Source organism: Mustelus asterias, chromosome 9, assembly GCF_964213995.1.
Source record: "Mustelus asterias chromosome 9, sMusAst1.hap1.1, whole genome shotgun sequence".
Lineage (NCBI taxonomy): Eukaryota > Metazoa > Chordata > Chondrichthyes > Carcharhiniformes > Triakidae > Mustelus > Mustelus asterias.
The window spans coordinates 111,207,518-111,224,579 of record NC_135809.1 but is presented as its reverse complement, the minus strand read 5'-3'; the positions used below and the strand labels follow the sequence as shown (position 1 = coordinate 111,224,579).

Genomic DNA, 17,062 nt, shown 5'->3' with positions numbered 1-17,062 from the left:
ACCAGACCTCAAAATAGTATTTTTTCTTCTTGACGTGGCCAAAATGGTCTTACTATATTCCACTTTGTGCAAAACAATGGTTATTGTTGGTCATCATTCTAATCCACACAGCAGGTTTGTTTTTACATTGACTCCCAGTCTGGCAATGTTTTAACATTAAAAAGTTCTATCCTCATTTTCTCATCCTCATGGCCTCACCTCTATCATTCCCTGTCATCTCCTCCAGCTCACTACACACCATGCTCCTTCAATTCCAGCCCTTTGCACATCTCCAATTTCTACTGCTCCACCGTTGGCAGCCATGTCTTTAGCTACCTGGGCTCTAAACTCTGAAATTCCCTCTCTAAATATTTCTGTCTCTATTACTTATCTCTCAACAAAAAAGATAGTTCCGTTAATGTAATCAATTGGCCAAAGGTGCTTCACAGGAGTGGTACAGAGCAACGTAGGTCAGATGAACAAAAACTTAGGCTTTTTAAAATTAATTTATGAGAGGTGGGCATCGCTGGCAAGGCCAGCATTTACTGTCCAACCCTAACTGTCCCCAAGGTGGTGGTGAGCAGCCTTCTTGAACCTTCAGTTACCAGACTAGCATTATCAAACACAGATTAAACAAAACATTGAACCACTAAAGTAAGTATGCCCAGAAGCCCAATGGACAAATAGTAGTGTCAAAGAGTATTTAAAAAGGAGGAAAGTTAGTGGCGGGGAGGGACTTCCAGAGTTTAGAGCCTAGATAACTGAAGGCACAGTCAAAAGGTGGAGCAATTATAAATGGGAATGCACAAGAAGCCACATTCATAGGAGCACAGATACCTCAGGGGATTCTGGGCTGAAGGAGATGGGAGTAGGGCAAGGCCATAGAGGGATTTGAAAACAAGGTGAGAAATTTAAAATCAATATGTTGCTTGACCTATAGCCAAGATAGTTCAGTGAGTATGGGGTGTAGGCAAATGGGGCTTGCTGGGAGTTAAGGCAAAGTGGCTAAATTTTGAGGAGAGTAAGATGTGGGACATAAGCCACAGGTGCATTGCAATAGTCGAATCTAGGAGGTACCAAAGGCATAAATGGGAGTTTCAGCAGTACATGAGCTGAGGGGTGAAACTGAGTAATGTTACAGAGATTGAAAGAAATAGGCAGTCCAGGTCTGATACTAATATGGTCAGAAGCTCATCTCAGAGTCAAATATGAAACCAGGATCGCAATCAGATTTGTTTAATCTCAAATCGTTGCCGGAGAGGGGATGCAGTCATAGTTTGGGAACAAAATTTGGAATAGGGACTGAAAGCAATGAATTTAGTTTTCCAATATTTAACTGGAGGGTAAGCAGTTTGATAATTTGGAGCCAGTAGAGGAGTTGAGAGGGGTGGTGGCAAGGTAGAGCTGGGAGTCGTCAGCCTACATGCGAAGCTAACCCGGTGCCTTCGGATGATGTCACCAATGGGCAGCATGTAGATGAGAAATAGGGGGGGTCCAAAGATTGATCCTTCGGGGTTAGAGGTGATGGTTTAGGAGAAGAAATTAGATTATCTGGCTCTGATAAAATTTGTAAGAACGGAAAAAGGCGAGAGCAGTCACTTGACAACAGTGGAGGGGAAAATGATGTGGTCAGCTATATTGAAGGGTACAGACAGGTCGAAAAGGATGAGGAGAGCAGGTTTACCTTGGTCACAGTCACTTAGGATGTCTTTTGGTGACTTTGATTAGAGCTGTCTTGGCACGGTGGCAGGGGCAGAAACCCAATGCATGATTCAAACATGGAGATGTGGGAAAGAGGAGAGCAGGTTTGGGATCTGACGTCACGTTCAAGGACTTGGAATACCCACCACCCCTCCCCCTTAAGACATTTCTTAAAACCAGCCCCTGTAACCAAGCATTCTAACATGGCTTGGTGCCAAATTTTATTTGATAATGTCCCTATGAAGGGCCCAGAGATGTTTTACTAGATTAAAGACACAATATTAATACAAACTGTGGCTGCTGCAGGGGGGGGGGGGGGGGGGGAGTTCCACCCATTGATTCTCAGCTCCATGTGTTGCCTGGGTAAATCAACTGTCGCTTAATCAGGCAGCAGGAACAAGTACCAGATTGCATGGAACCCACAGCTATAAATGCACCATGTGCTTGATGCTCCAGTGCCATGTGCATCAAACAGTTCCTTACAAAACCCTTGGCTGGGCAAGTGCACAGTTCTCATGTGATTAACCCTGACAGCTACCATCGAGTCCACCCTGACCACACCCAAAAACTGACAGCTGTCAATCACTCAGCCACCCAGTAAATAAAAGCCTGAGGCGTGTGTTTTGGTTAGAGATTACCAACGGGTTACCCATGTGATATCGAGAAAAGTTTCTTGACCTGAATTTTTTTTTTTTAAATCACACTTATGGGGCGAAAAAAAACAAACAACTAATAGTAGCAAATGGTAAACAAATCTCAGAAACGCGTCAATATATCTGTGAAACACACAGGTTCTCTCATCAGGATGCACTGTTAGCAAAATACCTGCAATATAGCCAAAAGGGAATCAAATAAAGACTAAGCAGACAGACATGGATACGGGGAGCTAGGGTTGGCAATGTAAAAGGGGCTTTGACGAGTAGCCGCTGGGTAACACTTGTCAGCTGGAGAGATGTAGCAATTCCACACAAACGATACAGTTTCATCGCAGCTGAGACGCTCTCTCCATCTCTTCTCCCCTCCCTGCCCTTTAATCAAATGCTGCAGCCTGACTCAATCCACAGGAACCCATCAAGCACACCAACCCCAACTACATTTTACCAAAAAGTGTAACGGAAAAAAAAGGGGTGAGAAATCAAAATTAATTCCTTACTGTTACACCGGGGGGCAAATATAGATATTTTAAAAAAATAAAATAGTGCCTTTTATATGACAATATACGGAAAAGGCACCTACCTAATCGTTCAAACAGATACGTGACAGGTTGGAATTATTGCATTCGACACGTTAATAAAGCACAACATTGCGGATGGTGTGACATTAAATTAGAAAAAAAAAACCCCAGAAAAACGCTGATCAGGTCAGGCAGATTGTGAACAGTAATCAGTGAGGATGCTGCCTGGGTACTTGCAGCATTTTCAGTTTTTCATTCTAATTCCTGATAGAGATTTTTGCTCAGATTCAAGTGAGTCGCTTTCTCTCCAGTTTGCAGCTTCCCACGAGTTTGCCCACCGATTTCCCCACAATTGACCCAAAATCATTTTGCTGTAAACAGAACCGGATCGTGTCTCTCGATCGCTTAATAAACAGAAGAAATATCACAGTAACAACAAAAAATTGCAACTTTCTTTTTATATTAAAAAAATCGGTGAACATTTGCCATTTAACCCGCTTTGGAAAAAAAACCCTTGCGATTTAACAAATGCAACACAATATAAAATGTTGTTTAAATACATGCACTGCAATAACATATGCTGCAAACGGATTTCCAATGCACTGAGTATTTGCAAAGGATTGCTACTTAGACGCTAGTGCAATGGTTTTATTTTTTTCAGCAGCTGGGGCGTTACCCGGTGCTGTCTAAAGAGACTTACCAGAAACTGCAATGAGGAAGGAGGAAAAAGCCGCAAATCAGTAGCAGATAAAGAAATAAAACATAGCAGTGTTGGGCAAAGTCTGATTGCCTGCTTTGCTAATTCTCAGTGATTGCAGCAATAAGTGACTGCTGCTATTTTTAAGCATTAATAACAATCAATGGCGCTCTGTCTTGTCTTGTCTGCCTGCCTGTATCTAGGCTCCCACTTTCAAAAGTTCCTGCAATTTCAGCTAGCGCAGTCCTCCCCCCAGCGCTGCGCGCGCAGCCCACAATAAAGCTACTCCGACCCACACGGCCCGCCCAAGCGGCCGGCAACCTAACTTGATTGCCCTCCTCCCATTGGTTGCGCGGTCACGATGGGGCGCCGCCCAGCTGTCCACCCATTCGGCCTGTGATTGGCTGTGAGTCCCGTCAATCATCGATTTAAATCATTTAAACGGTTGGAGAAGGGCGGTGCTTAAAGTTAACTGGTGCCAAGAGATGTCCTCCCCTCACAAACGGGTTAACTTTATACACGTTTTTAAAAAAAAGTGTCGTTAGAAATAATTATGGGCTAAACGGTCGTCTCTTACTTGTCCGTTGATTCAACTCCGAGGGGAGGGGAGGGGACCAGATAGGCGAGTGTGAGGAACGGGCTGTACAGCCGAGCATGCGCGGTGACGGGTTGGAGAGAGCTGGCTCTCGCCATGGCCGACGGGAGTTGTCGTTTTCCCGTGGGTGCCTGGGACGCAGTGAGCGGCTCGGGAGACTACAATCCCCAGCAGGCACCGCGCTGCCCCCACTTCCTCCCGAGCAGACGGCGGCGGCGGCCCGGCCGTTGCTAAGGAGAGCAAGCGGGGAAAGCCGGACAAGTGTCGAGGGTGGTGGTGGCTGGTGTGCAGCTCGGTTGACGAGTGAGTTCAAGCGGGAACTGTGGCCTTCGTGCCGATTTGGGTTGGTGGGGGGGGAGGTTTTTTTTGTTGCTGAAGATGTTTATTATCGCACAGGCTCGGGTCTCTCTCCGTTGCTAGGGAACGATTTAAAGCACTGGCTGGCCCTGCCTGGGACAATAACACAGTAAGGAGTCTAACAACACCAGGTTAAAGTCCAACAGGTTTATTTGGTAGCAAATGCCACTAGCTTTCGGAGCGCTTGCTGCTCCTTCGTCAGGTGAGTGGGAGATCTGCTCCGAAAGCTAATGGATTTTGCTACCAAATAAACCTGTTGGACTTTAACCTGGTGTTGTTAGACTCCTCACTGTGTTTACCCCAGTCCAACGCCGGCATCTCCACACCATGGGACAATAACAACTACTTGTGTTTACGCAGCTTCCTTTCACGCTGTAAAATCTTCACAGGTGATCAAAGACAACTTAACACCCTGACCACAGAATTGAGATATGAGGACCACTAACCAAAGGCTTGATCAAAGAGGCCTCCAATTAGGAGATAGAGGGAGAGAGTCTTGGAATGGAATCTTGAGTATTGTTGTACTGAGGGAGTGCAAGTTAGGGGGAAACTGGAGTGTTGCGCTGAGGAAGGGACACTACAGAGAGAGCGCTGCGCTGTCGGAGGGGGCAGTCCTGAGGGAGCGCTGCGCTGTCGGAGGGGGCAGTCCTGAGGGAGCGCTGCGCTGTCAGAGGGGGCAGTCCTGAGGGAGCGCTGCGCTGTCGGAGGGGGCAGTCCTGAGGGAGCGCTGCGCTGTCAGAGGGGGCAGTCCTGAGGGAACGCTGCGCTGTCGGAGGGGTCTTGGCCTTTTGGCTAAGATCAAGTGTATGGACGGCAGCCCATGGTCGGCCGCACTTGGTCGAGGTCATTAGGTTACGCTGAGGCTTCATATGTTTCATATGAAGCAATTTTTTAAAGCGGCATCTCGGTCTTTTGGCTAAGATGCAAATGAGCTCAAGTCTTGGAGGAGGATCCTCCCCCTTCTCCAATCAGCTTGGCTCATGTAGATCAGGCCCAGGACAGGGTGGTTTGGTCGCTCGCCCTGTCTTGTCAGCCTGGAGCTGAAATGTCTCAACTTGTTGAGACTCTGAATTGGATTTGATTTGATTGAATTGGAGAAGAGGGGGCAGTCCTGTGTGAGAGCTGTGCTGTCGGAGGGGGCAGTCCTGAGTGAGAGCTGCGCCTTCGGAGGGGGCAGTCCTGAGCGAGCGCTGTGTCGTCGGAGGGGGCAGTACTGCGGGAGCGCTGCACTGTCGGAGGGGGCAGTACTGCGGGAGTGCTGCACTGTCGGAGGGGGCAGTACTGCGGGAGTGCTGCACTGTCGGAGGGGGCAGGACTGCGGGAGCGCTGCACTGTCGGAGGGGGCAGGACAGCGGGAGCGCTGCGCCGTTGGAGGGGGCAGTCCTGAGCAAGCGCTGCGCAGTCGGAGGGGGCAGGACAGCAGGAGCACTGTGCCGTCGGGAGGGGGCAGGACAGCAGGAGCGCTGTGCCATCGGGAGGGGGCAGGACAGCGGGAGCGCTGCGCCGTCGGGAGGGGGCAGGACTGCGGGAGCGCTGCGCCGTCGGAGGGGGCAGGACTGTGGGAGCGCTGCGCCGACGGAAGAGGGCGGCACTCGGGGAGCGCTGCGCCGTCGGAAGGGGGCGGCACTCGGGGAGCGCTGCGCCGTCGGAAGTGGGGAGCTCTGAGGGAGAGCTGCACCGGGGGGATGTTGCACTTCTGGAGGTGGCCGATCTAAGGGAGCTCAGTGGGAAGAGATACTATCGAAGGGGGCAGTACCAAGGGAATGCTGCTCTATTGGAGGGGGCAGTGCTGAGGGAGCACTGTACTGTTGGAAGGACTAGTGCTGAAGAGTATTATGCTGTCAGAGGGGGCAGTAGTGAGGGAGCTCTGTGCTGTTGGAGTGGGCAGTTCTGAGGGACGTTACTGCGGAATCATTGTGCTGTTGGAGGGGCAATATTGAGGGAGCACTGTGCTCTCTGAGGGAACGCACCAAGAGAGTGCTGTGCCTCAGAAGGGTGGTACTGAGGGAATACTGTGTTGGTGGAAGGGTTGTAGTGAGGTAACGCTGTCCTGTCAGAGGGGAAAGGAGTGAGGGAGCCCTTGCTGTCCGTGGGGGCAGTAGCGAGACAGCACCGTGCTATTGAAGGGGGCAGTACCAAGGGAGCACAGTGAGAGTAGCAGCGAGGCTGAGCTGCACTGTTGGAGGAGGCAGTATGGACGGAGCTAAAACATGAACTCTGTTTTTCCGTCCACAGATGTTGCCTGATCTGCTGAATTTTGCAATGTTTTCTTTTGTATTGCATTTCTTTAGCACCCTTCACAGTCGCAGGACATTCCACAATTAAATATATGCAAATGTCTCTTTTGTAATCTTGGAAATACAGCAATTAAACCGTACAGAGCAAGGTCCAAAATTGTGAGAGTCTGTTTTAGTGATATAGTTTGATAGATGATTGTTGGCACAAGTACAAAAGTACGAACTCTTCCAACAGTGTCATGGAATTTTTTATGTCCACCTGACAGGCCAGATAGAGCTTTGGTTTCACAGAGCAACGTTCCTTTGCTACTGCCTCCTTTCCCCCACAAGCACAGTGCTCCTTTGTTACTGCCCCTTCCACCAGCACAATTCTCCCTTGCTACACACTCTGCCAATGGTGCAGTGCTCCCTCGATACAGCCCCTTCAGATGACGCAGTGCTCTGTGGCTTATCATTTGCAGACTTGAAATGTTAACTCCGATTCTCATTCCACAGATGCTACCTGCCCTGCTGAGAATTTCCAGATAGTTCTGTTTTTATTTTAGCCTTCTCGTGTCTGCAGTATTTTAGTTTTGGATTAGTGCAAAGAAATGCAAGTCCTTTCCTTTAATGATAGATTCCTGGTCTTAGTTTTATTTGATCTTGGCTGAGGTAGGTGGGGGGTATAATCAGCTGGTGTCCCCGCTTCTGATGATTAGTAAGTGAACTTGTTGAAAATATGTGTGGAGATCAAGTAAGAACAGAATGGATCTGAAGTTTGATGCGGCTGTAGTTAAATAGTCTGCCACTCACTGCCTACATAGGAAGAGAAAGCTTTGATTCTGTATTCCTTGATAGCTTTTCTTAGCACCATAACAACATAACTGGCGCCTAAGGCACTTCACAGGAGCCTAATAAAACAAGTAAGGCAATAAGCCACAAAAGACAATATTAAGACCAGAAGACCAAAGGTTTCATCATTGATGCGCGATATAACTCACGAGGCTAGAGATGCTCGAGGAAATAAAGGCTTTTATTGACTACTACAATAGAGCTACCATATATAATACACGATCCCAGACTGAAGGGTCCCAGACAGAGCAGTGACCTTTATACCTCTCCCAGGAGGCGGAGCCCGACTGGGATGTACCATAATAACTATATTACAGGTAGAACAGCCCAACCCTAACCCCAACAGTAACATGAAGAACAGCCCAACCCTAACCCCAACAGTAACATATATACAGACTCATAGTACTGGCCAGACCCTGGCTCAGTACTACCTGGTGGGAACCAATGATGGTTCACCACATTCACCCCTCCTTTGAAGACAAAGGCCGGCGGGGTACAAAAAAAAACACAGACCAATTGGTCATCAGTCTATAAGTTCAGACGGTCAGGGGGACCGCACCGTCGTTGTGACCTCCTCAACACCGGCGATGACACCGGAGTAGGCACTCGCGGTGGCGTTCTCCCCAAGGCGGTGTCCAACGGCTCCTCCAATGTCTCACGGGCCGGTTGGCCCCGAGGTGGTGACAATCCGCTGAACTCGGACACGCCTTGAAGTGGCGACCATCTCCTGGACTCAGGCAAGCTGTACACGGGAGTAAAAGGTTTAAGTGATGGTCCCGATGCTGCCCACGCCGTGTCAGGAGGGGAAACAATAGTTGGGGGGGTCTCTAACAGGAGGTATGGGAGCGACAGGGGTTTCCAAGCCCCCTGCTGGCGCCAGGTCTCGAATCGAGACCGTGTCCTCTCGCCCGTCAGGGTATGCCACATAGGCATACTGAGGGTTGGCGTGGAGGAGATGGACCTGTTCGACCAAAGGGTCGGACTTGCGGGTCCTAACATGTCACCGCAGGAGGACAGGTCCTAAGCACGTCAACCAAGACGGTAATGAGGTCCCAGAGGAAGACTTCCAAGGGAATGAAAACAGTCTCTCATGGGGAGTAGCGTTGGTTGCCGTACACAGGAGTGAGCGTATGGAGTGGAGCGCATCAGGGAACACCTCTTGCCAACGGGAGACTGGAAGGCCTTTTGACTTCAACGCCAGTAAGACAGCCTTCCAGACTGTAGCATTCTCACGTTCCACCTGTCCGTTACCCCTAGGGTTGTAGCTTGTGGTTCTACTAGAGGCAATCCCGTATGAGAGCAGGTATTGCCTCAAGTCATCGCTCATGAACGACGAGCCCCTATCGCTGTGGATGTAACAGGGGTAACCGAACAGGGTGAAAAGATCACGAAATGCCTTGATAACCGTGGCAGCGGTCATATCAGAACAGGGAATGACAAAAGGGAATCGTGAGTACTCATCAACCACATTGAGGAAGTACACATTCCGATCTGTCGAGGGAAGGGGGCCCTTAAAATCCACACTCAGTCTTTCGCAGGGACGAGTGGCCTTAACGAGTTGTGCCCTGTCAGGTCGGTAAAAGTGCGGATTGCATTCCGCGCATACCCGGCAGCTTCTAGTTATGGACCTGACATCCTCCACCGAGTAGGGTAGATTCTGGGCTTTTACGAAGTGGTAGAGCCGAGTGACCCCCGGATGGCAGAGGTCATTGTGGAGAGCCTGCAATCGATTCTCCTGCATACTGGCGCATGTTCCACGCGACAGGGCATCCGAGGGCTCGTTGAGTTTCCCTGGACGATACATGATGTCGTAATTATAGGTGGAGAGTTCGATTCTCCACCTCAAGATCTTATCGTTCTTGATCTTGCCCCGTAACGTGTTATTGAACATGAACGCCACGGACCGCTGGTCCGTGAGTAGGGTGAACCGTTTTCCCGCCAAGTAATGGCGCCAATGCCGGATGGCCTCCACAATGGCCTGGGCCTCCTTTTCCACCGCTGAATGTCGAATTTCGGGGCCTTGGAGGGTGCAAGAGAAAAAGGCGACGGGCCTGCCCGCCTGGTTAAGTGTGGCAGCCAGGGCGAAATCAGATGCATCGCTCTCCACCTGGAAGGGGATGGACTCATCGATAGCGTGCATCGTGGCTTTCGCGATGTCGGCTTTTAGTTTATCAAAGGCCAAACGAGCCTCTGGTGCTAGGGGAAAAGAGGTAGACTTGATGAGCGGACGGGCTTTGTCCGCGTAATTGGGAACCCACTGTGCGTAGTAAGAGAAGAAGCCTAAGCATCTTCTTAGTGCTTTTACACTAGTGGGCAGGGGAAGTTCGAGGAGGGGACGCATACGGTCTGGATCAGGGCCAATGACCCCGTTTTCCACCACGTATCCGAGGATAGCTAGGCGGCGCGTGCGAAATACACACTTCTCCCTCTTGTAGGTCAGATTCAGGCGAGATGCAGTGCGTAGGAATCTAAGAAGGTTGGTATCGTGGTCCTGCTGGTCATGGCCGCAGATGGTGACATTATCCAGGTACGGGAAGGTAGCCCGCAGTCCGTTATGGTCCACCATTCGGTCCATAGCACGCTGGAAGACCGAGACCCCATTGTTGACACCAAAAGGAACCCTTAGAAAATGGTACAAGCGACCATCCGCCTCAAAAGCCGTGTATTGTCGGTCCTCTGGGGGAATGGGGAGCTGGTGGTAGGCAGACTTTAGGTCGATGGTGGAGAACAACCGGTACTGCGCAATCTGGTTGACCATGTCAGAAATGCGCGGGAGGGGATACGCATCCAGCTGCGTGTATCTGTTAATGGTCTGACTATAGTCAATGACCATCCGGGGTTTGTTCCCACTCTTGACCACCACGACCTGCACTCTCCAAGGACTAGCGCTAGGTTGTATGATCCCTTCCTTGAGGAGCTGCTGAACCTCAGATCGAATGAAGATCCGATCCTCAGCGCTGTAACGCCTACTCTTAGTCGCGATGGGCTTGCAGCCTGGCACGGGATTCTGGAATAAGGAGGGTGTGGTAATCTTAAGCGTCGAGAGGCTACAGGTGGAGCGCGTTGGGCAATTTGGAGGCTGCTGTTCTCCCACTGAAAGCGGAGGGAGTGGCCCACCGTACTGTAGGATTACACTCTTCAAGTGGACCATGAAATTTAGTCCGAGGAGTATTGGCGCGCAAAGGTGCGGTAACACCAGGAGCTTGAAGCTCTCGTAAACCGTGCCCTGCACCGTTAGATTTACCACGCAACTCCCTAGCACGGTGACAGACCGGGACCTTGACGCCATCGAAATTGTCTGCTTGACAGGCTGGATCTGGAGGCCACACCGCTTCACGGCGTCTGGGTGAATAAAGCTCTCCGTGCTCCCGCTGTCAAACAGACAATAAATCGTGCGTTTGTTTACCTGTATGTCCATCATGGACTTGTCGAGTCTGTGAGGCTTTGTCTGGTCCAGGATGATCGACGCCACCGTTGGTTCGTGAGCGCCACTGCAGGCAGCTGGGATGGATGATGGCGACCCCTGCTGGTCATTTGTGGTTGGTGCCGACCAGAATGGCTGCTCCCATAGGTCGCACGTGGGCGATGGCGCCAAAATCAGCGACCCCTGGTGGTCGCGCGTCTCTTGCGACTCCGTCATCTGGAATGGCGACGTCCTGGCCTCGCACGTGGAAGAAACCCTTGACGATGCCGACGACGAGGAACCCGGCTCCGGGGAGTCACACGCCGCACTGCTGTTCCTGGATGTAAGTTTGGATCAACATACCTTCGAATAATGCCCCTTCTTGCCGCAGGCAGAGCACAACACCGCTTTAGCGGGACATCGCTGCCGAGTGTGCTTCACTCCCCCACAGAAGTAACACCGCGGGCCGCTTGGAGCTGCTGCCATCGTCAGGCCCGAGGGTGGGCACGCCATCACGCAGCTTTTCGGTCCCGCCGGATGAAGTGGGGTCTGTGACTGCCCCTGCCACGCTGTCTCCACGTGGTCGTCAGGATACATCGCCAGGCTTTTGGAGGCCGTTTCTAGTGTATCCGCTAGCTCTAGAGACTTAGTGAGATCGAGATTACCTTGCTCCAACAGCCGAAGTCGGATATACGACGATCCGATTCCCGCCACAAACGCATCTCGAGCGAGATCGTTCATGTTCTGGTCTGCCGACACTGCTTTGCAGTTACAGCCCCTGGCTAGCTGTAGGAGCTCGCACGCATACTGTTCCGTCGTTTTGCCGGGCTGCCGTCGTCGAGTGGCTAAGAGATATCGAGCATGCATCTCGTTTGGCGGTTTAATGTAGCGCTTCTTAAGAAGCTCGAGGGCCCCTTTGTAGTCGGTGGCCGCACGGATTGCTAAATATACAGCGTCGCTTACCCTCGCGTGGAGGACCCGGAGTCTGTCGTCATCTGTGGTGACCGCTGCGGAGGCTTCGAGGTAATCCTGAAAACATTTCAACCAGTGGTCGAAGGTGTTGGAGGCGCCCGCCGCACGTGGGTCCAGCGTAAGACGTTCGGGTTTAAGCATTTGCTCCATGTTTTCTTTTTTTTTTCAACGACGAGAGTTCAATTAGTAGTCAATAAAATTGATGCACGATATAACTCACGAGGCGAGAGATGCTCGAGGAAATAAAGGCTTTTATTGACTACTACAATAGAGCTACCATATATAATACACGATCCCAGACTGAAGGGTCCCAGACAGAGCAGTGACCTTTATACCTCTCCCAGGAGGCAGAGCCCGACTGGGATGTACCATAATAACTATAATCCAGGTAGAACAGCCCAACCCTAACCCCAACAGTAACATGTAGAACAGCCCAACCCTAACCCCAACAGTAACATATATACAGACTCATAGTACTGGCCAGACCCTGGCTCAGTACTACCTGGTGGGAACCAACGATGGTTCACCACAGTCATAGAGGTAGATTTTAAGGAGTGTCTTAAAGGAGGAAGAGGTGGAGAGGTGTAGGGAGGGTATTCCAGAACTCGGGGCCTAGACAACTGAAAGCACGGCCACCAATGGTGGAGTGATTAAATTCGGGATGTGGAAGAGGCAGAAATAGAGAAGAGTTTTGGGGCTGTAGGAGTTTACAGAGAAACAGAGACAAGGATCTGGAGGATTTGAAAACAAGGATGGGAATTTTAAAATCAATATCTAACATAAGTATTCTCACACAAATATGTCAAGATACTGAAGGCCATCTACTACCCCTGGGGCTTTGCTGAAGCAAGTCAGGAATGCATCAGAAGGAAGAGAAGAAAATTTGCAAAGGGAAACATCCAAATTTGCTTGTTATGGACATGTGGCAATATGAAGCATTTGGCCATGTTGCATTATGTTATTGATTATTTTGCTTCGATCACACATGGCACTTGCAGGGTTAAAATGAGGCTTAGTTACAGAATGAGCCTAGGTTGACATCTTGGGCATCGGAGCAAGGCAACTAAAGGATAGAACAGGAAGATAAAGGCAAAATACTGCGGATGCTGGAATCTGAAACGAAACAGAAAATGCTGGAAAATTTCAGCAGGTCTGACAGCATCTGTGGAGAGAGAATAGAGCCAATGTTTTGAGTTAGGATGACCCTTCAGAGAAGGCCTTTGTAGCCTTGGTGCATTAGGAAGGGAGAACAACTCCAAGGTTATTCATGGAGTTTTGAGAAGTGTTCATTTTCCCCAGGGTAGGCAAACCATTATCCAATTCAAATATCTTTGTATCTTTTAAGCTATTTACCAGATTGTCAACTTGAAACATCAATTCAAACAAGGAGATCAGTTAGATTTGTTTGAATCCATCTTTGAGTGGCAGCTGCATGTGTTTGAATAAACATTTTTTTATTCCCTGGTAACCTGGAAATCAAAGAAAGTGATGAGTCATGTCAGTGAGGGTGGATTCAGCGAGTCTGTGTTGTCCATTTGACTGTTGGCTTTGTTTCCAGGGCGGCATTGGTTTGAATTTATACCTGGCAACCTTTAACCAGCTTCACAATCACTTATGAAGCTATCAGTGATGAGGAGAGGTTAGAGATTCTATGGCTTGGCAAAACTGAACTTCCTTTTAAAAAAAAACTTGAGCTGTGTTTCAAGGTTTAGATCAAAGTGTGTTAAAATAAATTATTTTTGTACATTTCATTTAGGTATTCCAAAGTGGCATTTAGTTACAATGGACCTAGGAAAGGGGATAAACAATATTGTTTGCTTGTTTAATGCTGAATAAATCCGCCTTAATAATATATAATCCACAGTCAGAGAAAACCTTTCCAAAGTTAAAGAAATCTTGTGATAATGTCAAGCAAGCCAAACGCAAGGGCAGAGGTTCTCTGTTTAACTATTGGACTCCCGACAAGCAAGATACTGAGCAAATATGATTCTGAAGAGACTTGACAGGATGGATACTGAGGGGATTTTTTGGCCCTGGCTGGGGAATCTGGAACGCAGATGCACAGTTTCAAAATGAGGAATAACTCATTTGGGATTGAGATAGGAGAAGTTTCTTCACTGAGGGCTGTGAATCTTTGGAACTCTGTGCTCCAGTTTTGGATGCTCCACTGTAGAATGTATTTAAGGCTGAGTGTAGATTTTTGGTGCCTCAGGGAATCAAAAAATATGGAGAGCAGGGGGAAAGTGAGTTGAAGCAAAAAATCAGTCATGATCATATTGAATGGTGGAGCAGGATTGAGTGGCCATGTGGTCTCCTCCTGCTCCTATTTCTTAGGTTCAATTTATTACGTAACAATATATCTCTTGACCATGGAGGTCTTGTGGTGCAGTGAGTGACGTCCCTGCCTCTGAGCCAGAAGCTCCAGGTCAATACGATAGGTATTATTTATTGTCACTATCATTTCCTCAGTGGTCCATGAGCTAAGAATTTGTGTGTATGTAGCCCCTTTAATTTGCAAGTGGTTCAATTTAAAAATAAGCAGCAGCAAAGCACTAATCTTAAAGAAGATAAAGGTTTGTTTATTACAAAACCACTGCTGTAAGTTACTCAAGTAAAAGTAATAACGTTACTAACTGAATACAAAGATTAAATGCCGATAAGGATAAAAGATTCTTATAAAGATGAAATTCAGTTCAGTTCTTTAAGATGTCATTGCAGGCCCATAACTTGCAGTTGAAGTATTGGTTGTCTTGAGTGAAGAGTTGAAGTTAAAGATTGTGTTCAGCAGCTACAATAGCTTCTGTGGTCCATTGATCGGCGATTGCATTTCCAGGTTGACTCAGCAGATCAAGCAGGTTTTGGGAAAGAGCAGGTTTTGGCCACGATTCTCCCAAAAGTGCTAAATTGGCAGGAAAACTGTTCTGGATCCCAACTGTTTTCTCAGTTCAGCTTCTCACCCGAATCTCCACACTCTGTGCACTGCAGAGGTCCCAGTCGTGAATCTCGTTAAAAACCCAGGGGGCGGAACCTATTCACGCCAGAGTTTGACAGTTCTGGAACTCTGCGCATGCGCAGTGGCCGCAATCTGTCAGACTCTCTGCTTGCTGGCCAGCCCGATCGCTGGCCAGCCCAGGACCCCGCAGTGCTGCCCCTCCATGGCCCGATCACTGCCCCCACAACAATTCCCGGGCCAGCCCTGACCCTCACCGCCCTCCCCGCCCCCCCGTCTCGGAGCGCACCAATGCACAGCCCAACCTCTCCCCAGCAGTGGCGATCTCCCCACTCCCCCCTCACCCTTGCAGACCACCCCCCCGGAGGTAGGCCTCTCCCTCGACAAACCACCCCTACGCCCCAATTGCTGCCGTCCCTCCACCCCAGAACGATCTTGTCTGCAGAGTGGCAGCGGGACCCCCCACCCCCACCAATCGCCCCCTAGGCCCCACCCACAATAGGCCCAACCCCTTGGCACTCCCCAATGCCCGATGGGCAATGCCAAGGTGCCCCCTGGGCATGGGCACTTTGCCCCTTGGGCAGTGCCAGGGGGCACAGGCTAGCACTGCCAGGGTGCCCATGCTCAGGGGGCACCACCCCCCCGCCGCCCGATCCCCCTGAGTGGCCCTGATTGCCCCCTCCCCCTTCATTCTGGCGGGGTCTCCCGCTAGTTCCCCGAACATGGAGAGCTAGTGTAAATCCTGCCGGAATGAAGTACTCCTGGTGGGGTGGGAGATTCAATCGGGACCTGAAAGTTCCCGATAATGAACTGCTAAACATATTTAAAATACATTTTAAAAAGATTCAAATTACTTACCTGCCTTCCTGTCGGTTTCCAGCGTAGTCTGACCGGCGACTGTTTGCCGGCTCTGGGAGATGTTCATGCATTCCCGGCGCATGCGCAAGTCCCGGTACAAGGCCGGCGACGCACATCTCCCACTGCGACCCGCCAGAAAAGTTGCAGGTTGCTATGAGAGAATCGCGGCCGAGATTTCTTATTCCTCACTTGTTCTGCGGTTACAACACTTGAAGATTGTCTAAACTCCGTCTTTTTCAGCAAAACAACAGCTGATTTCTAGGTACCTTCTTCTGTGTTCTCCCTTAGTCGGGGACCTTCTCTGATGATATCTCTGATTTCCTTAGGATTCTGCACACGTGGCTTTTGCAGCCTGTTTTATTATAACCATGGCAAAATGACTGCTATGTTAATTTCAAATGAGCCATTGTTCCACCAGGCAAAGAAGTTAATTACATTGAGGTCCTTTGAAGCCCCTACCTGTCTCCTGTTCGGTCAGAAGCCAAGGAGTCTTTACACCTTTAAAAGATTCATTGGACAGCCCTGGATGAGTCTTGCATTTTAATGACTTTATAGTCAGTTTGGAGATAACAGAATCTGGCAAGGTTTGAACAAACACCGGTCCCAAAATATCTGTACTATCTCTATTTTGAAAAGGGGTTTTAAACTCAATTTTAAAGGTTTGAAAGTAAAGATATACCTTTAAGGCAGTTGTCCTTAAAATGTATAGTATTATAACTACACCTTCATGACAATTGTAGAAGAACAAATAGGAGCAGGAGTAGACCATACAGCCGTTTGAGCCCTACACTTGATCACCAAGGAAGGTGTATTAATAATGTGGCCAAACAGGTTGATTATCATTAAATTATCATTAAATCCTTCCTACGCAGGTCATTAGCAGGCGATAAAAGCAGGTGGGATTCCTGGTCAGCTATGTGATGAAAATGAAGTTGGAGCCTCAACTATCCATATCCAACGCTCCAGACTACAAGGTGCATTTAAAAGTGCATGTTGCCACAACAACTCTTGCTTTCCTGAGTGATCTCTAACACTGTAAGAAGTCTCACAACACCAGGTTAAAACTAGGTTTTAACTTGATGTTGTGAGACTTCTTACTGTGTTTACCCCAGTCCAACATCGGCATCTCCACATCATGATCTCTAACACACAGTTTGACCAATTTTTCAGTCACTTGTCTTGATATTTGCTTCTTTGTCCCAGTATTAATTTTTGTTAACGTGCTGTGAAGTGCCTTGGGACACTTTACCACTTTAAAGACGCTATATAAATGCAAGTATCTGTTGTAATTTACTGAAATTGAGGAGA

At 49.0% G+C, this 17,062-nt stretch overlaps 2 protein-coding genes across 2 annotated transcripts in view; one reads left to right on the top strand and one right to left on the bottom strand.

Annotated features, from left to right (window-relative positions):
• The window catches only part of LOC144498933 (GTPase HRas), a 64,165-nt gene extending 60,367 nt beyond the window's left edge, over positions 1-3,798 (bottom strand). Inside the window, exon 1 of the mRNA XM_078220862.1 lies at positions 3,555-3,798. The gene's annotated coding sequence lies outside the window, so the exon portion shown is untranslated. The remainder of the gene's footprint in view (positions 1-3,554) is intronic.
• A 571-nt stretch (positions 3,799-4,369) lies between these two features.
• The window catches only part of lrrc56 (leucine rich repeat containing 56), a 150,535-nt gene continuing 137,842 nt past the window's right edge, over positions 4,370-17,062 (top strand). Inside the window, exon 1 of the mRNA XM_078221293.1 lies at positions 4,370-4,449. The gene's annotated coding sequence lies outside the window, so the exon portion shown is untranslated. The remainder of the gene's footprint in view (positions 4,450-17,062) is intronic.